Genomic DNA, 21,797 nt, shown 5'->3' with positions numbered 1-21,797 from the left:
CTTCATCAGATGCATATCGTGGAAACTGCAGCAGACTTTATATATACAGATAGTTTATATTACACAAAGATCTTTCAGCTCATTATGGGGAAGAAGAAAATGTGTTCAATTATGATTTTACTATTCATGAGATCTCAATTTTGGGTATCGTTTAAAGTTAGTATCAGTGAACTTGTAGCTTCTATTAAATTCAATATTCTTTCTCTTTGGAGTTTATCTGCAAATTCTCATGGTGAACTATTACCAGGGTCTTGTAGTCATCTCATTCAGACTGCCAGAAACACTCTACAAGTGAAAATGAATGGCTACCTAGGATTTGGTTAATAGGAACATATACAAATGTATGAAATGTATATGAACTATAGGAATGGTTCTGCTTCCCACTCTGGTCCTTGTATGCTGCTCTGGTGACTTATAAGGTCTGTAAAAAAGATGGCACAATGATTGGGGAGAATTCCCCTGGCACAGGCAATTTGCTGGGGTGCCCTAAGAAGCTCTTCGCTGTCTATGATCACAAACTGAAATAGGGACTGGGTTCTGGGAGGAGCAGGAGTGGGGCCAAAGAGAATGCTGGGGTGGTTGCCCTTACTTAAAGCAGTCCCTTTAAGTTAGGCTGATTTCAGCCCCTTTAGCAGGAACCTTTGCCCTACCTTCCTCTGCACTCTACTTTCTGACCATGCCACTGTTTATACACACATGGAAAGAACTAGGATAGGCCCAAGGTGCAAAATTTAGATCTGACTCTGAACTTCCCCAAATTAGGACAGGATGTGTAGCATGGCTTTGTAGAGGGAAGGATTTGTTGGAAAATTCCATCCTTTATTCAGTACAGAGGTGTCTGGAATTTCCTCTAGTTAGTGCAGGCTGAGGTGAAGGCTGACATAAAAGCAGTTCAGTCAGACCCATTCTTGTAAAACTTAGCACTGCCTGTTATAACTCCTCATGTTTGCAAAATAATGTGCAGTATGCTAGACCATAGTAACATATAATACACGTTGCAAGATACTTGAGAATAATCTGAGAATGGAATTGAGTGATCAATACATTATATACCTCCATGTATAGATTTCTGGTTTGTTCTATTAATTTTATATTACATGCACTTTCTGCACAGAGTATAATTGAGTTTATTTTTAAAAGTATAAACATAAGGAAGAATTATGCTGCAAAGTTGACTACCGTATTAATATAAATAACTATATATAAAAATAAATAACTATAAAGACAGGTTCAGAGTTCCTTTCATGTGAGGGAAGCATATTAACTAACAAGTCACACGATTGGCGTGCGTGTGGCGGGAGGAGAATCTTATTCCTACTCTGAAATCGTGCATGCCTCTGGTGTCTTCCCCATCATCCTTTTCCCCTGTTTCTGACTGTTTCGTAAATTTTATTAGGTTTATTAGTATCTTTTGATGCCATGAGTCCACTCCAGAGCATGCTATCCAGAAGTACAAGGAAGTTGCTCAGCCACTGTAAACTTATGGCCAGCCTCAGATCTGGTGGTTGCTGCACAGTTCACACATACTGGGATAGTGAGTGTTCTCCCCATGGTTTACAAGGCTTCCATCACAGACTCCAGTCTCGGATGGTTTCAACTTCCTATCTGGTCAAGACTTAGCCATATGCAGACTAAATCTTTAATAGGTCTCCAAAGTTATGTCATAGTGCTGCAAAACTCTCTGCAGCTTGTCTTGATTTTAAAACATTGTCCACTGTGGTGTAACTATGCACACCAATTAAATCATAGAAATGTAGAGATAGAAGGGACTTCAAAGTTATCAAGTCCAGCCCCTGCCCTGAGGCAGGACCAAGTAAACCAAGACCATCCCAACAGGCATTTGACCAACCTATTCTTGAAAACCTCCAATGATGGAGATTCCACAACTCTCTTTGGAAGCCTATTCCAGACCTTAGCTATCCTTATAGTTAGAAAGTTTTCCCCAATAACTAACCTAAATCTCCCTTGCTGCAGATTTAAACCCAATACTACTTGTCCTACATTCAGTAGATGTGGAGAACAATTGATCACAGTTCTCTTTACAGCAGCTCTTAACATATTTGAGGGCTATTATCAGGTCCCACCTCACTCTCTTCTTTTCTCAAGACTAAATATGCCTCCTTTTTAACCTTTCTTAATTAAATCAGGTTTTCTAAACCTTATCACTTCTGTTGCTCTTCTCTGGACTCTTTCCAATTTGTCCACGTTTTTCCTAAAGTGCGGCACCCAGACTTGAACACACTACTCTAGCTGAAGCCTCTCCAGTGCCAAGTAGATCAGGGCAGTTACATCCCATGTTTTACATACGACACTTCTGTACATACACCCCGAACTATTTTTTTTGCAACTGCATTACAGTGACTCAGCTTCAATTTGTGATGCCCTATGAACCTCAGATCCTTTACAGCAGTGCTACTACCTAGTCAGTTATTCCCCATTTTGTAGCTATACATTTGATTTTTTTTTCCTTTCTAAGTGAAATACATTGCACTTATCACACAGATGAAATTCAGTAACTCTCTAACTTGTCCAGGTCATTCTGAATTATAATCTTGTCCTTCCAAAGTGCTTGCAAACCCTTCCAGCTTGATGTCATCCACAGATTTTTATAAGCCTACCATCCACTCCATTATCCAAGTCACTAATGAAAATGTTGAATAATACTGAACACAGGACAGACCCCTGCAGGACCCCATTACATATGCCCTCCAGTTTGACAGCAAACCATTGACAACTATGCTCTGAGCATGGTTTTTTTCCAACCAGTTGAGCATTCTTTTTATGTTAATGTCATGGCCACTGTTTCATATTCCTCTCTCTACTGCTTTCCATGTGCAATAGGCCTAACAGTGACCTTAGTTAACTAACCTTGTGGCTTCTGCTGTAGCATCTATTATCCAAGTTCTAAAATAATCTGGGAACAACTTTGCAAAATTGCTTCAGCCTGCATATTTCAAATGTGTAGTAGGAGTCTTGGGCATCAGTGGCACCTTGGTGTCCCTGTAGCACAGTTTCTCTTGAAGACTGAAATGTTTCGTCTAGCTCAAATCAGAGGTATCTAGATTAAATTTAATGGACCTGTGGTATACAGATCAGACTAGATGGTTCCTTCTAGTCTTCAACTTTATGAAACTATGGAGCGTTGAAAAGTGGTAGCATTAATCCTTTCCATCTACTTATCTCTATGCTCCACATTATCAATGTCCACTTCAATATGTTGCATGAGATGCCTTCTTATTCTACTAATATTTTAGTCTGTGGGCCCCTGGGGTCAGTTAAAATATTACAGTAAAGCTAAATTTATTCCCTGATATTCTGGACAATCACCTGTATTTTAAAGTGGTACATCCTCATAAAGCCAAATTTTAGAAACATGACACCTAATTTTGCACCCACGATCTTGGGTTCAGTCACAATTGTGTTTATAACTTAAGTCTGCACTTAACTGTAAAATCTAGGGGCCAGATCCTTTCAAATGATGGGAAAATGGCATAGCTCCATTGACTTAAATGCACCTATGCTGATTTCTACCAACTACAGATCTGGCCAATGGATGACAAACTATCTGACTTTTGAGCTCAGTCTGCTAGTTAGAATTGCTAACTATGTCTTCTTGGATACCTTAAGTGTTCCTTTAACTGGACTTACATTTGACTGCTGACCCAGTATCCTAGGATGTTTGAAAGCCATTATAGAAAATGTCCCACTTCAGACTGTAAGGGGGAAAAAGTGAAAGGTGCAGACCCATATTCCCACACAATGGTATTTTCTCATTTGTTCACATGTATTCAGGAAGGAAGCAAGGTTACCTCCCTCTAGCACTAGGGAAATAGAATATTCTCACTTTTTTTTTGCATAATACCCACTGGCACAGCTGCTTCAGTTACAGCTTTTGTTGCTTCTCCTGCTGCTTTAGTTTGCTGATTATGATGCTTGTGCTGCCACTGCTCTTCATGCTTCACTCCCTGTTTTGGCTGCTTCTCATACTTCAAAAAAAGGAAAGGAGGACTTGTGGCACCTTAGAGACTAACCAATTTATTTGAGCATGAGCTTTCGTGAGCTACAGCTCACTTCATCGGATGCATACCGTGGAAACTGCAGCAGACTTTATATACATACAGAGAATATGAAACAATACCTCCTCCCACCCCACTGTCCTGCTGGTAATAGCTTATCTAAAATGATCATCAAGTTGGGCCATTTCCAGCACAAATCCAGGTTTTGATGATCACTTTAGATAAGCTATTACCAGCAGGACAGTGGGGTGGGAGGAGGTATTGTTTCATATTCTCTGTATGTATATAAAGTCTGCTGCAGTTTCCACGGTATGCATCCGATGAAGTGAGCTGTAGCTCACGAAAGCTCATGCTCAAATAAATTGGTTAGTCTCTAAGGTGCCACAAGTACTCCTTTTCTTTTTGCGAATACAGACTAACACGGCTGTTACTCTGAAACCTCTCATACTTCAGCTTCTTCCATTCCAGAATTCATTGTGTTACTGGGTGGCCTGACCTGAAGTGTCTGTCTCCTCCTCAGGGCCCTCTGCCTTGTCATCTAATTTGATGTTGTCTTTATCCTCTGATTCTCTCCAACCTACAGATTGCAGTGGGCACCCAGCCATGGAATGGAACCAGCTTCTGGGCACAGAACATACCCCACTGCTTCTGGGCATGGATTGCAACCCATTAGCCATCTGTTTGCCTGATCGTTATGAATAAAGGCTGCCCTGAACTAGTCCTTAGCGAGGCCTTTAACATCCTTATCTCTGTCTTCACAGAGCCTTACTAACAGAGCTTTTCTGAACTCCCTGCAATTAATGGGCACCATGCCACTCTGAATTTAACCTTCCTTATCTTGAAACTAGACTTTGAAAGGAACTAAACAGTTCTCTCTGTTCATTGAACACCTTCTGGTTCAGTCTAACTGCTCTTTTTGTATGTGTGTCAGGGAGCAGGGTGTATGTGGGGAATACATTCTCTAGTCCACCAGCTGCCACTAAGTTTATCACTTCTCTCTTGGGCACGACAAATCCATGCCAGTTCAGCATTCACCCCATTGAGACAGCCTGACATGTTTCATCATGTGGTGCAGAACACTTTTGCATCACTTGAACTTAAAATGAAGATATTGGCATAGGTTGATGGTGCTCTGATACAGGCAAAGAGCACTACAATACAGTCATAGAGTGAAATCCTGCACTATGCTATGTGTGAATACTGCAGGGTGAAGAAGCCTCTTCTTCTCTCTCTCCCATGTAAGCAGAAGGTAAGGATCTCTGCATAGCATGCTAGTAAGCAGTAGGAAGAGGGCCTATCTCCAGCACTCCCATCACGCTGTAGAAGAGGCATAGTCTACTAACTAGGGTGTGTATCTAGACCTTTAACCAGCTAACACGTGCTACTGCTGCTCCTGTTAACATCACTGCTCCTTTTAAAATAAGCAGCCAAGTGTTCCTGGCAGTATTTTCTCCTAGCCAACTGTGAGCTAGTCGGTCCTGCGGCCGTAGGATGGCTTTTGTGCTAGATGCATGTTGGATAACCCTCTGACTCCACTCTTTTACTAAAATAATGGCAGGATGTTGTCATTAGAATTTATTTTATTGTACAGTCTTAGATTGTCAGCTCTTTGGACCAGGGACTTTTTTGTTCTTGTACAGTGCATGGCACAGTCGGGCCCTGATCTATGATGGGGGTGGGGGAAGGCTTCCAAGTGCTATCCCAGTACAAAAAATAAATGATTATTTTATATTAGTTGCAGGCCAAAATATTAGTGGAAACCTGAAGATAATTCATTTCCTGTACATTTGTTTGATTTGAATGAATGTATTAAAAGGTTTTGTTAATGCCCACAAATGTTTTCCTAAAAGATAAGTAAAGATATATTTATTAGACGTAGTTTCTTTTGAAATCACATCCAGAGCACTGTTTCCAGAGATCAGATCCTTCATGTGGGAATCTACCTTCAGGTCCTTCATGTGGGAATCTAGACACTCTTTAAGTCTATTCTGCTTAATTAGTTGTCCATTACCTTGCCTTGAGACCCACCCTTGATGCAATAAGGATCAAAGTGACACTTAATTGGAGAGAAGGGTTCTTCATTCCTTCTGGGAGTTGCATGCGGACTATATCTCTCTTGGGGTGACTGCAAATGTCATTGTTGTTTAATAGATTCAGGCCTTCCCTTAATGAAGGACTATATTACTAGCTCTCCTCACTGTGAGTGATCCCTCTCAATTCTTTGCTTAGTCGAATCTCTCAAGGATAAAGATAAAGCATAAACCATGCTGCAAACTCTCTCTCCCCAGTTTCACCTGGAATTTCATAAGAAGAAAATAACAAAATTACAAGTTACTCCATGCAAAAAAATCCACCCTATCACAAATTGTTCTGTTACAGCATAAAATCACCCATCTCAAAATTAGATTAATCAGTAACTTAGTATTTGTTCCATTCATAGGGGGGAAACCCTGACTAATTAACAGAGTGAAATATTGCCCTTTTTGTGACTGAAATATGCAAATACTAATGAGATTATATAATTGTGCTGTCGATTAATTAACAACTGTTTGTGTATGGTTTTTGGCATGTATTTAGAGAGATTTGCAGTGTCACTATGAGTCTGTTAGAATTCTGACTTAGTATGGTTAATTAACGCAAATCCACTCGAACCACACAAAATTTAAAACTGTTGCTTGACCGACAGAGAAGCCATTCTGACACCATTGTTGCCCCTCTGCTAAGCAGTAGCAGATGACCAGGACGCTGTGGGTTAGCTTCCCAATTGCAAAGAAATGAGTGGCGCTGAGCCACAGTGTATTCTAAGTGTAACTTATTTTTATTTACATGTGTACGTCAATCCCAGAACAGAGATGGTCAAACAGCATTCATGGCAATATATTCTTTTGGGAATCTCAGCACAACAATGCCTGGGTCACAATGAGCAACTCTGCCCTGAGAATTGACTCTAATCAGACAGAGTAAAACTCTCCTGCTACTCATGCAGCCTCTCTCCTTTCAAGGACCACTGCCTCTACATAGTTTTTGCTGTGTAAGGCTCTGTCTTCACCTGCCATAATATTATAGTGGCAGTGATTGGTTCAGTTACATTCAAATATTTGTGTTCTACCTCTGTCTTCCATGGTTTGTAACTTTCTGAAACATTGACCTGCTGGACTGAAATTTTCCAACTTGGTCTCTGCCTGAAGGAGAGCTTGGTTGGAAAGTTTGAAGAAAAATTATCAAGTCATTACTTTTAGTATAAGGAGAATTGAAAATGTTATTGCTCACTATAAAAATAAAATACTTCCAACCCTTTTTAACAGGATTGCCATCTCTGAGGCACAACAAACTAGGACATATGGGATGATCCTCAGCCCATAAAACTAGACAGCTGTCAGTGTTTACTGAGAACCCTTACAAATTTCCCAGGAGAGCTACCTCAAAAAAGGGACAATCCTGGGAAAATCTGGATAAGTAGCAATCCATTTTTTGGAATAGGCATGTAACCAGAATGTCTGGGTATAGAAAGCTGAAATTTGGTATCCAAATAATCCTCACTTGAAGTGCTTTTGAGTAGTCTAGTAAAATCTTGGTTTTGGTTTGACTCAGTTATGACCTGTAAAAAATTGTATGCTGGGCACCTGTCCATGTTTTGTATATCTTTTTGTGTATCTAAATGAATGCTGTGTTGCACATGTTGTGTGACTAATTTTATAAGTTTATTGAGTATGCAAAGGGGTGAGATAAGGGTGCTCACAATTTGTACAATATGCATGATGCTCTGATGTACCTGATCAGCTCTTCATTGGAGATGGGTATTCTGTGGGTCTCCTAAGGAAAATGGGACAGTACATTTCAGTGGTTTGTAATCCAGTAGTTCCAAATCATGGAGTTCACATACTCTATCACCACTTTGTTACAACTTGACAAATCTTCAGAGTTCTAAAGAGGTGAAGTTCCTTGTCATTTCATTCCTTTTCCCCATTCCCCCCCTCCCCTTTTTAACAACAGCAACAACAACAAAACACCTAGGAAATCCCATATAAAATCTTTTAGAAGGTTAAGGTCCTGATCTTGCAAAGACTTATGCATAGGAAGAATAATTCCCTCTACTGAAGGAATTACTGTCTGAAATTCTGCGGTCTTTATTATGCAGAGGCCAGACTAGATTATGGTCCTTTCTTCTGTCCTAGCTCAGATGTGAGCCGCTTCAGTGTAGAGCCACCTCCGACTGCTTTCACATTGTATCTGTACTCATCTGTGTGAGGTGGTAGTTCTTATTCAGGCATGTCCCATGATTCTTAGCACTCCATGTTTTTCCCAATGGATTGTGGGAGAACTTGTCTGTCCTGGATATGCAGGGGAACTGTGGGAAGGCATTGGAGGGCTATCTGTACTGGAGTGATTTACATGTGTCCTCACTGCAAAGGTAGTAGGGTACAGCACTTGGGCTTTAACATGTAGGCCAGGACAGGCCAGTTAGCCTGGGTTGAAAACACTGATGCATCTGGGAGAGGCTTTGTTTGTGGATGGGAGTCAGCTTAGCAGCATGGTCTGGGTTGACTGAAGTGAAGACAAGCCCTGAGTGTGACATAGCAGAGCTCATGGATATATTCAGGTCCCACCAAGGGGAAGTCCAGTGAAGCTCAGAACATGGATGATGATCTTTTTGCAAATATTCAAATCTACACCGAGTGGTGTATTGTGTTAGAAATGTGGGTGGCGCTTATTTTGGGGATAGAACTTCGAAGAGGACCACCACCTTTCCTCTGCCCCCCGTCTGAGTCTGTCTAGAAGGAATGTTAAAATAAAATTTTTGGGAAGCCCTAATGTGGACCACAATAAAATTATAATGTTAAAGAAAAAGGGGGGATGGCAAGAAACACCTGATTTAAAAAAAAATAACTTATTAGTTTCATATTTGTGCATCTGAAAGGATTGATATTTGGAAGAGGAACTCTTTAGGGACAGGTTTCAGAATAGCAGCCATGTTAGTCTGTATCCGCAAAAAGAAAAGGAGTTCTTGTGGCATCTTAGAGACTTACAAATTTATTTGAGCATAAGGTGCCACAAGTACTCCTTTTCTTTAGGGACAGTTCCTTAGGTCAAGTATAATGTAGAAATAATTCCCAGGTCTGGAAACTTCTGTGGATGAGCTAGAGCAAAATCTTGGGTATAATAATTCAGATTTTGTACTAAGATCCATGACACAACTTTATAAAGTGCTCTCTAAATTTAATCTGGAAAATTATTTAGTGTGTGGAATGGCAGGGATCTTCCCACTTTTCCCCTTATTTAAATGCCATTCATCTGGCCTACCTCACTTTCAAGCATCATTGCCAGAATGCAACTAGTTGGAGCCTGTCAATGTATCTTCAGAGTCGCTGAGTTGGCCAGTGGGTGGCAGCACTCCTAGCTCCTAAGTGAAATCCCATATAAAATCTTTTAGAAGGTTAAGGTCCTGATCTTGCAAAGACTTAGGCACCTGAGTGAAGAGTCAGTAACTGAGCTCAAGAGCAAACCCTGATCTTTATATCATAGAATCATAGAATCATAGAATATCAGGGTTGGAAGGGACCCCAGAAGGTCATCTAGTCCAACCCCCTGCTCAAAGCAGGACCCAGTTAAATCATCCCAGCCAGGGCTTTGTCAAGCCTGACCTTAAAAACCTCTAAGGAAGGAGATTCTACCACCTCCCTAGGTAACGCATTCCAGTGTTTCACCACCCTCTTAGTGAAAAAGTTTTTCCTAATATCCAATCTAAACCTCCCCCACTGCAACTTGAGACCATTACTCCTCGTTCTGTCATCTGCTACCATTGAGAACAGTCTAGAGCCATCCTCTTTGGAACCCCCTTTCAGGTAGTTGAAAGCAGCTATCAAATCCCCCCTCATTCTTCTCTTCTGCAGGCTAAACAATCCCAGCTCCCTCAGCCTCTCCTCATAACTCATGTGTTCCAGTCCCCTAATCATTTTTGTTGCCCTTCGCTGGACTCTCTCCAATTTATCCACATCCTTCTTGAAGTGTGGGGCCCAAAACTGGACACAGTACTCCAGATGAGGCCTCACCAATGTCGAATAGAGGGGAACGATCACGTCCCTCAATCTGCTCGCTATGCCCCTACTTATACATCCCAAAATGCCATTGGCCTTCTTGACAACAAGGGCACACTGCTGACTCATATCCAGCTTCTCGTCCACTGTCACCCCTAGGTCCTTTTCCGCAGAACTGCTGCCTAGCCATTCGGTCCCTAGTCTGTAGCTGTGCATTGGGTTCTTCCGTCCCAAGTGCAGGACCCTGCACTTATCCTTATTGAACCTCATCAGATTTCTTTTGGCCCAATCCTCCAATTTGTCTAGGTCTTTCTGTATCCTATCCCTCCCCTCCAGCGTATCTACCACTCCTCCCAGTTTAGTATCATCCGCAAATTTGCTGAGAGTGCAATCCACACCATCCTCCAGATCATTTATGAAGATATTGAACAAAACTGGCCCCAGGACCGACCCTTGGGGTACTCCACTTGATACTGGCTGCCAACTAGATATGGAGCCATTGATCACTACCCGTTGAGCCCGACAATCTAGCCAGCTTTCTACCCACCTTGTAGTGCATTCATCCAGCCCATACTTCCTTAACTTGCTGACAAGAATACTGTGGGAGACCGTGTCAAAAGCTTTGCTAAAGTCAAGAAACAATACATCCACTGCTTTCCCTTCATCCACAGAACCAGTAATCTCATCATAAAAGGCGATTAGATTAGTCAGGCATGACCTTCCCTTGGTGAATCCATGCTGGCTGTTCCTGATCACTTTCCTCTCATGCAAGTGCTTCAGGATTGATTCTTTGAGGACCTGCTCCATGATTTTTCCAGGGACTGAAGTGAGGCTGACTGGCCTGTAGTTCCCAGGATCCTCCTTCTTCCCTTTTTTAAAGATTGGCACTACATTAGCCTTTTTCCAGTCATCTGGGACTTCCCCGGTTCGCCACGAGTTTTCAAAGATAATGGCCAATGGCTCTGCAATCACAGCCGCCAATTCCTTCAGCACTCTCGGATGCAACTCGTCCAGCCCCATGGACTTGTGCACGTCCAGCTTTTCTAAATAGTCCCTAACCACCTCTATCTCCACAGAGGGCTGGCCATCTCTTCCCCATTTTGTGATGCCCAGCGCAGCAGTCTGGGAGCTGACCGTGTTCGTGAAGACAGAGGCAAAAAAAGCATTGAGTACATTAGCTTTTTCCACATCCTCTGTCACTAGGTTGCCTCCCTCATTCAGTAAGGGGCCCACACATTCCTTGGCTTTCTTCTTGTTGCCAACATACCTGAAGAAACCCTTCTTGTTACTCTTAACATCTCTGGCTAGCTGCAGCTCCAGGTGCGATTTGGCCCTCCTGATAACATTCCTACATGCCCGAGCAATATTTTTATACTCTTCCCTGGTCATATGTCCAACCTTCCACTTCTTGTAAGCTTCTTTTTTATGTTTAAGATCCATATGTTTAAGATATGGAAGTGCATTTTACATAAAATAGTGTAAATTGTGGAAGTTAGCCATTTACTCTTGCTCTATATTTTCATTTACTTATATATTGCAGAATTTAGTGTAGTTGGTCCTTCATGTTAGGAATATGTTGAGCATGAAATGGAGACTACATCATGCTTTATTATTTAGATTTCTGTAGCACATATGTCTCAGTGCCCCAAGAGCTTACAATCCGAGAGTCTGATCCTGCAAACGCTGAGGCACCTGAGAAAATTTACTTTCACAAGTAGTGAAAGTACAACTAGTCATTGACTCCCACTCAGCAGAACTACTCTTGAATAAACTTGTTCATGTGCAGAAGTGTCTGCAGAACAGACCCCATAGAAATCAGGATGATGGACACACATTTTGTTAATTCCTTTTGTTACAAACTTACCTATTTTTATACTTTTGGCCTGATAGCTCCTGTCATTTAAGTGAAAAATAAACCCAAACTTTAAGCAGGAATTCAAGTTCTGTGTTTTGGATAAAGAGTACAGCGTGTACGGCATATAACTTGTGAATAAGGATCAATTTTGGGGGGGCGGAATTTTCAAATAAATCTGTTAATTAGTTTGACTTTAAAATGGGAACTTTAAGTATTCCCAGTGTATAACCTTTTCTTTGGAACCCTTTTGCTAACTAATGGCTGGTTTGTTATCTTTCAAAGTTTCCATTTGGTTGAAACTTACTGAATTGTATGTTACTTTTGAATGTTTATATGAAGAAACTAGGTTGTAATTTAATAACGTTATTTGTTTTTTCCTGTCCTTTATGACCATAACTTTCCTTTATTTGGAATGTCTACCATTTACTATGATTTTCAATGGGACATAAGTTGCCTAGTGGGATTGAAGGTGTTCATGTCTTGGGTAAAAAAATCACCATTACATCAATAGTAGGAAGGAGAAATCCCTACTAGAGATGGCTGCTGTCTTCTGTCATTTTTAATGGGACTGAAGCCACAGGCTTCCCTCTCAAAAGATGGATATCAATTCACACAGCCATCCTCAAACCTACCAACATGTGGTACAAGTAATTGAAATGTGTGAGCAGTGATTGAAATGTGGAACACCTGTTTTTTGTTGTGCATGGCACAGTAATTAACAAAGTCTAAAGTGTTACGGATTTTGTTCACAATGTGAACTAAATTTTTTTATTAAAGAAAACTGGAAAAACGGGATCTTTATCATCCAGCAATAAGGACCCCATGTTCCCCAGGTCATCCACAGGGCTCCTCAGCCCAGACATCTACAGCTTGAGAAATAACCATTAACCCTCCTGTAGACTAGCCATTAGAGGGGGATGCACACTTAGTTATATACTAGACAACAGTAGGACAACAGGTCTCATGTTTGTTTTCCAGCTCTGGGGGAGGAGTGTGGTATAGTGGTTATAGTAAGGTGGTAGGTCCTATTCCTGGCTTTTGGAGGAGTGTAGGGTCTAGAAGTGTCCCATAGCTTGGCATTTACTTGCCATTTTAGACTTTGCATTTGGCGTTGTCACACTTAGCAAATCTTATTTCTTCTAAAATGAAGCTTTTGTTTGTAGGAAATAGGTTCTTTTGTGAGTGTAATGTTTCCCTGACAAATCCGCCAACTGACTCTTTAAGGGTCTATAAGCATACTTGAGTAACTTCACACATGTGGGTAGTCAATCTTAGTCACTTGGGGAGTGTTTGCAGTATCAGGCACTAACTTTGTAATACATGTATGACTTCTGATTATCATTTAAATGTATATTTGTAATTAAACATGAATTAATAAATAGTAATTTGTATAGTAACTTGCCAGCAAGTTAAAGAAGTATGGGCTGGATAAATGGACTATAAGGTGGATAGAAAGCTGGCTAGATTGTTGGGCTCAACGGGTAGTGATCAATGGCTCCATGTCTAGCTGGCAGCCGGTATCAAGTGGAGTGCCCCAAGGGTTGGTCCTGGGGCCGGTTTTGTTCAATATCTTCATAAATGATCTGGAGGATGGTGTGGATTGCACCCTCAGCAAGTTTGCAGATGAGACTAAACTGGGAGGAGAGCTAGATATGCTGGAGGGTAGGGATAGGATACAGAGGGACCTAGACAAATTGGAGGATTGGGCCAAAAGAAATCTGATGAGGTTCAACAAGGACAAGTGCAGAGTCCTGCACTTAGGACGGAGGAATCCAATGCACTGCTACAGACTAGGGACCGAATGGCTCGGCAGCAGTTCTGCAGAAAAGGACGTAGGGGTTACAGTGGATGAGAAGCTGGATATGAGTCAACAGTGTGCTGTTGTTGCCAAGAAGACCAATGGCATTTTGGGATGTATAAGTAGGGGCATTGCCAGCAGATCGAGGGACGTGATCATTCCCCTCTATTCGACATTGGTGAGGCCTCATCTGGAGTACTGTGTCCAGTTTTGGGCCCCGCACTACAAGAAGGATGTGGAAAAATTGGAAAGAGTCCAGCGGAGGGCAATAAAAATGATTAGGGGACTGGAACACATGAATTATGAGGAGAGGCTGAGGGAACTGGGGATGTTTAGTGTACGGAAGAGAAGAAAGAGGGGGGATTTGATAGCTGCTTTCAACTACGTGAAAGGGGGTTCCAAAGAGGATGGATCTAGACTGTTCTCAGTGGTAGCAGACGACAGAACAAGGAGTAATGGTCTCAAGTTGCAGTGGGGGAGATTTATGTTGGCTATTAGGAAAAACTTTTTCACTAGGAGGGTGGTGAAGCACTGGAATGCGTTACCTAGGGAGGTGGTGAAATCTCCTTCCTTAGAAGTTTTTAAGGTCAGGCTTGACAAAGCCCTGGCTGGGATGATTTAACTGGGAATTGGTCCTGCTTTGAGCAGGGGGTTGGACTAGATGACCTCCTGAGGTCCCTTCCAACCCTGATATTCTATGATTCTATGATGATTCTATGATTCTATGATAGTGCCTAAGCACCATCCAAGAACAGGGTCCCATTATGCTAGGCACTGTACAAACAGTAGTAGATGGTCCCAAAAGTTTACAATCTAAATAGGCAAGACAGGCACAGGGTAGGTGAAAGGATAGAACACACCAGTAGAATGAAGACTGTGCTGATGGTAAGCATCGTGTTAGTTTCATGGTTTTATTGATTTCTTGGTTTAGTTCGGAGGGGATCAGCTAAATGGAGAGGGAAGGGGGACAGGTCAGGAGAGACGAGGATAAAAGGTACAGGGGTGGAGTAAAGAGACTGAGGAAGGGGGAGGGGAAAGGTTAGAACAAACAGCCAATCAGCATGGGGCAGAGAAAATCCTGTTCGATTATTCTGACATACCATTACATTTGATATTTTAACTATGACCAACCCATTAAATATAATTATATCAAAATACTGTCCCTGTCATTCTGTATAAAGAAGAAATATACATGCACACTTACATATTAACCAGGATAAATTTATTAGGAGAGATCATAAACCATCACACTACATTTTGGTTTAGTGGTCTTCTTTGCAGCATAACAGGAGTAATTTAAAGGGAGTTCTGAGTTCTGAAGCTGTCAGTTGAGTCACTTAGTATACTAATTTTGGTTCTCTTAATCTTTTTTTGTATTGTATATAAATAAATGTTTCTTTTTTATTTTTTTACTGTGATGTGAAGTGCAAAACATTTTATGAAATACTTTGCCAGTTGTGCTACCTGCTTGTCTCCGTAATGTAAATATTTCAGCCAAATTTTCAGAAGCACTTCGTAAGTGCTCATACCTCAGTTAGGCACCCAAAAATTGAGGCAACCAAGATCAGTGGCCATTATTTGAAATTCTTGACTTGTCTTTTTAACTAAACTGGAAGAAAGTGTTTATGTAATCCTTATTGTATGGGGGAAATAAAGCTACATTAAAAGAAGATTGTTAGGGTTGCTAAATAAAGACTTCAAAAGTTAGGAAATGCCAGCATATAGGTTACCTGTGCAACATTAATTTGAACCCCTGGTGCACATGCATCATTATACAGTTTTTAATCACATAATCACATACTGTTTTTCCCCCGTAGACTCCCTGCCTAGTTCAGTGCATAGAATGGACAGTGCTCAGTTAATGAGCATCTCTTCAGTATTTTGTTTTCTTCTTTGAGTTGGTGGCCCCATGCCTTATTTACTTCACACTATTCTAAGCTGTGAAGACAGAATTATTAATTTCCTCCTGAGCTTTTCTATGGTACTTCTCACTATAGTATCTCAGTGCTTCAGGAAAATTAATGAATTTATTTTCACAGACCCTGTGAGATGTAGGGGTGATTATTATCCATGTTCTTAGAGTTTGGAACTGAGGCAGAGGGATATTAAGCTCAAAAGTACCCACTGATTTGGGGTGCCTAATTTGAGATACCTATTAGAGGGTCACAGAAGAGGAAGTTGGAGAAGGTGATTTGAGACGGTTGGTAAGAAGGAGGAAGTCCCTTATCAGAACCATTCCATAGTTTTGTAAGTTCAGGTCCAGTGCAATGTTGGAGCTCACTTTCAAGCTGATGATTCTTTATTAAGAACAAAAACAAAAAACTGGTTTGCCTATCTTTGCCACAAACCAAGAATGAACTGTGACTCTCTCTGGCAGGGTGTGAATGGCAGAAAAGTTGAAGGGCACTTCTTTCATAATGTCACAACCAGCCCAGTCAAATGCTTTACTGGGTAAGGCATTACATTTTGATGAAAAAATTAGAATATGAAATTAACATTGCATACATTACATGGATTAAAAACTGACTAGTTGATAGATCTCAAAATATAACTGTAAATGGGGAATTGTCATCAAGCATGTGTTTCCAGTGAGGTTGATTCTTGGCCCTATACTATTTAACATTTTGTCAGTGACCTGGAAGAAGGCATAAAATAATCACTGAAAGATTGCAGATGACCTAGAAACTGGGGGAGTGGTAAATAATGAAGAGGAAAGTTCACTGAGAGAAATCTGGATCGCTTGGTAAACTGGGCACAAGCAACCAACTTGTGTTTTTAATATGGTTAAATGTATACAGCCCATACTTACAGGATGGGGGGGCTCTAACCTGGGAAGCAGTGATTTTGAAAAAGATTTGGGGGTCATAGAGGATAATACGCAGAATATGAGCTCCTGGTGCAATACTTTGGCCAAAAGAGCTACTGTGATACTGGGATGCATACATGGGAATCTCAGGTAGCGGTGGAGAGGTTATTTAACTGCTTTATTTGTTACTGGTGCAACTTATGCTGGAGTACTGTGTCCAGTTCTCGTGCCCACAAATCAAGAAGGATGTTGATATATTTTAGAGGGGGGTAGAGAAGAGCTGTGAGAATGATTTAAAGGATTTGAAAACCTGCCTTATAGAGAGAGCTTGAGCTCTTCAGTCTATTTAGCTTAACAAAAAGAAGGCTAAGGGGTGACTTGATTAGTCTAGAAGTACCTACATGGGGAACAAATATTTAATAATGGGATCTTTAATCTAGTAGAGAATGGTATAACATGATCCAATAGCTGGAAGTTGAAGTGAGGCAAATTCAGGCTGGCAATAAGGTCTACATTTTTAGCAGTGAGGGTAGTTAACCATTAGAACAACTTACCAAGGTTATCAAGGTGGTGGATTCTTCATCTCTAACCATTTTAAAATAGAGATTGGATCTCTTTCTAAAAGATGTGCTCTGGGAAACATTTTGGGGAAGTCCTATTGCCTGTGTTACACAGGAAGACACACTAGAGGATCCCTTCTGAGCTTGGAATGTATGAGTCTAAGAAATGGTAGCATAATGTTTTAAAATATCGATTGAGCCATTTAATTTTGTGACTTACTGCGAGTCCATAGAAGTCACAACTAAGGAACTTGCCATCATAAAGTGTATAAAAGCAAATATGTCCATCACCAATCTTTGTCATGTTGTATTTTCATATTAGTGACATGGCTTAGAGGTTAGCTATGGAGTAGATGTAATCAGTTATCTGCTACCAAGGATCCCAGGTCCCACTGTCTCTTATCTCTTTCTCACTTCTGTCTAGATTCATTGATCTCTGATTAGTCATCCAGTTTGCAAGGAGTGTCCCTCTTGGTTTACACTAACGACAGCCTAGATATTAAAAAAGCTATACTTCTCCATTCTCTGACATGCTTTAGGCACCTTGAGAATTCAAATTTCTTTCCAAAATTTGGGGTCTCGAAGGAGGTTGTAGCTGGCTTCCTATCTCCCTACTGAAGGAAACTTCCTTGTCAGTTATAATGGTCCTTAGCCTGTTTCCCTCAGCTTTCCTTGCTCCCCCATTATCCTTTGTCATGTCATAAGTAACAAGTATTTCTAATCCTAACAATAAAATAGCATTACATTTTTATTATCCAAATTAAGAGGAACATGAGTGACTGTTTCAGATACAATGTCATCAAAGAAACCTGGCTGAGAGTAAATTAACGCCTGTCATGTATGGAATATGATTAGATTCCCAGCTTCAACTTCCTTTATCCAGCCCACCTGGTCACTCCATGGTATAAAATGTTACAATCTCAGTGTTCTTTAAAATGTTTGCAACACTTTTTTTCCTTCTTCTGTGTTAAAGGAGTATCACCTTGATGCAATTCATGATTACAATAATCATTTTATAATTTTTGTCTCCATATGTTGTTTCGTTGAAATAGCTATTGTATTAATCCACCGTAAAATGTAGTAATCATACTAAAGTAATGTACTAACCGTAAAATGTATTAATCCACCGTAAAATGTACTTGGCCTACATGGAGCATTTTATCATATTATTTTAATTTCCAGTTATTTGCTTTTCTTCTAATACAGAATTCAAAAATAGATGCTGCAAAAAGTTCAGTGGTGATGGTTCAATATGTGGCATTTTTTGTTTTTGGTTTTTGTTTTAAACGGGCATTGAAACAAGATAGCTGTATGGTATTTTATGTCACTGCTTAGCCTGAGGGTGCTGGCTTTTGGTTGGGGCACTAAATTGAAACTAAGGTCTTGATCTCTTCATTTCATTGGAAAAAAGATAGTATGGCGCTCTTTGCAAGTGTAGGGCTGTTAATTCTAGTGTCCTGGCCAAATTTCAATTTTGATAAATATATTCTGCCTACAATTCCCCCTGAAGTTTCAAATGAAGAAATTATTTCTTTACTTCCCCTCCTAAGAATTGTTGTACAGTGTTGTAGGCACAGAATGAGTACTGCATTGCACCCCACCGAAGACACATTTGTGTGTTGGGAGCTTGATCCTGTACTTTGTACAGTCTGTAAAGCACTTCCTGATCTTTGGAGATGAAAGCAACTGTATAAACATCATATTATTTGGTCACAAGACTGGGGCAATTTGTTGAGTAATATTGGCCAGCTGGAGGATGCGTGGGGTGCAATAGTGCATGATCTGTGGAGGTGTGAATTGCACCCTCACAGAGCTAAGATGTGTGGATTGCTATTATTAGTGTCCTCAATTACTGAAGTATGCAAGCAAGAGATGACTCAAAATCATGCTAATTTTTTTTTTTTTTGCCTTTGGTTGCTACTGTCTCGAAGAAGATAAATAAAATGGTATTTGATGTAAAAAGCCAAAATGTCAGTATGGTGGAAATAGATAAATTTCCATGAGAAAGATACCCCAGCCCATACTGACCCCATGTAAGGGCCAGGAACAATCACAGTACTTGAGTACTGATGAGGTTAGTGACATTGGATGGAGAGCACAACTGAAGGAAACAGCAGAGCTGGCCAGTGCAGATGAGAACACAAGCTACTTTCTCTGAAAGGGTGGCACAAGAGCCACTTTGCGTCTGGGTGGTATGGAGCTCTGAGAGGCATTATGTCTGACACACAATGCTTCCCAGAGCTGTCACTTGGTTAGTGTAGCTTTGGGCTGCCCCAATGCAGGGCAGCAACTACACAATACAAGCCAAACCCTTGAGCTGACCTGATATACTACTTATTGCTTTACAATCAAAGGAGTCTGTTAGTTACCAATGTACAAGTAGAGCTCAGATATTTTTATAAAAAATACAGATCTATTTTATTTTGTATTGTAGGAGACAACAAAGAATAGGTGCACCTTCAAAAAAAAGTAAGTGGTCGTCTTTTTTACATCCAATTGTTCAATGTAAATATGCATTCATTTAATTGTGATAAATTTTAAGGTTGTTGTCAGACCAAAAGTGTGTTTTCAGTTATTGGCACTTAATCTGGGATGCAAATGGGAGGTAGGCACCCATGGGAGCTTTAGAGGGGCATTGGCAAAATGTAATTGAGCATGCGACTGGGTTAGGTTCTGGCTGTAGTGGTAGGGGATAGGGGCTTTCAGCCTATTTTCAGAATTGTACAAAGTGCAACCATTCCCAGATAGTCAGAGCCATCCCAAGTGAGAGCAAGGTGGTGTGAGGAGTAAGATAGTGGGGGCACTGGCCTCACCCACGCCTAGTGGGTTTGGATGGGAATCAGATTGGGGTGCCCTCACCAGTCAGTGTGGAGTTCTCAGCTTTTTAGCAGAGGACAAGGACATCCTGTCACTTTCTTTAGTCCAAGTCATGCTGTTGCAGTCTGTTATGCTTTTTAGTGGGTGTTTTTGTGCCTGTAGGACCAATTAGCATATACTAATATGAGAGCAGATGGTGTGGCCATGCAGCCCAGGGCTCCCTGCTTCTTGGTTTTGAGAATTATCTTCTCAAGTGGCCATATTGGTTTGTCTGATTCATCTCCAAATGCAAAAAGATTATTTTTAAATCATCATTATGCAAGCACAGGGTCCTTGCAGCTCACCTAGGTTAGCACAAACAATTACATGGCCTCCCACTCATCCTCCAGCTCCCTTCAGAATCACCCGAAACCCCTGTCAGTTTTACTCCTACTCCTTTCACTAAACATCCCCTAAATAAATTGTAATTTGCAGGGCAGCAATTTGCTGGAGAAAGAAAGAAAGGTAAGGAGGTCAGGACATGGCATGGTACCAAAGCTCACCAGGAGCTAATTGCTGTTCTCATTGGAAAATGGAACCTAGAGGCCAATAAAGTCTGTTGGGAGAGGGATAGGTTGTTTCATAGAACAGCTCTGGGTTTTTAACGTTTTGTGTTGCTCTGGGAGGGTGGGGAAGCCATACTAGTACAGCAAAACTGGTCTCACTGACCACTGCCATATTTGTTCTGGTCATGATGTGGTTAACAGTCAGGGTGCAAGGGGCCCAGCACTCTACACACCCATTGCCTGCAACAGCTGACTGGGACTAGCCTCCAAAGCAGTGCTCATGAACACCACAGTAAAGAAAACATTTCATGTACGGTATACTGTTCTTTGAAAGGAGGGTTCAGTTGCAACAACTGTCTTGACTTTTATCTCCCTCCCTCCCTTCGGTCAGGATAGTAAAATGCTCTGCAATATGCTCCTCTAGCGTAGTTATGAGGACCCTATGCAGTCCAAACTTGACATAGTCACTGGTATAGCTGACCCAGCTGCTCCACAGCTCAAGGGTATCAACAGGCATGATGGTGGGTAGTGTCTACACAGGGCCCTCATTCAGATCACAGGACCTGTTTGACTAGCATGAGAAATAATGTGTTATAATATGACTGGGTCCTCGTCCTCATTAATCTTTTTCTCCCCCCCAAAAACACAATAAATGCAGTTTTCAGAGTAACAGCCGTGTAAGTCTGTATTCGCAAAAAGAAATGCAGTTGAAGTTCAAAAAGCATATTTAATATAATTTTCAGGAATAGTTAGATTGTAAGTTCTTTGGGGATCTTCCCTTTTATGTGTTGCTGTAATGCGTACATGTTCACCTAGGACTCTCTTGGGCACTGTAATCAAATAACTGATACCAGTATCACTGTGCAGCAGCCATGTCTCATTGTCATGTCTAGTTTGGAACTGAGGGCCTCATCTATGGGAGTAGTAGTAAAAGAAATTCAGTATAATATAGCAAACACTTACAGCCTGACCCAGCCCACTGAGGACCCTACTATAGAATAAATAACCCTTCCTTATTCATTTTCTCCACACCATTCATGATTTTGTAGACCTCTATAATCTCTCCTCAGTTGTTTTTATTCCATCAAGACCCAGAAAAACTGACTACCATTTTGAAGGTTAATAACATACACATTTATAATGTTCTTTTTCAAATTATGCCTAGTTTATAGGAATCTTATAAGTAGTTTTAATAGTAACTAGGATCACTTTATTGCATTATGTATTCAGTAACTATTGTGGATTATTGTGTGCTGAATAACTTAAACCCAAATGATGCATTATGAAAGTACTTAATATGAAGTAAATAAAATTTGTAGATGTGCTCATGTACCCTTTCAAGTTAATCTGTGACAAGAGTAATCT

General features: G+C 40.8%; 1 protein-coding gene across 7 annotated transcripts in view; it reads left to right on the top strand.

Moving 5' to 3' along the window:
- The window catches only part of HS3ST5 (heparan sulfate-glucosamine 3-sulfotransferase 5), a 265,381-nt gene that overhangs the window by 12,721 nt on the left and 230,863 nt on the right, over positions 1-21,797 (top strand). For 5 of the 7 annotated variants that reach the window (XM_084623585.1, XM_084623584.1, XM_084623582.1 and 2 more), the window contains exon 2: positions 19,505-19,539. The exons of the other annotated variants lie outside the window; for them this stretch is intronic. The gene's annotated coding sequence lies outside the window, so the exon portion shown is untranslated. The remainder of the gene's footprint in view (positions 1-19,504; positions 19,540-21,797) is intronic. 7 annotated transcript variants of the gene reach the window in all.

This window comes from Lepidochelys olivacea (assembly GCF_965140295.1).
Source record: "Lepidochelys olivacea isolate rLepOli2 genome assembly, chromosome: 3".
NCBI classification, from domain to species: domain Eukaryota; kingdom Metazoa; phylum Chordata; order Testudines; family Cheloniidae; genus Lepidochelys; species Lepidochelys olivacea.
This window is presented reverse-complemented; position numbering and strand designations above follow the sequence as displayed.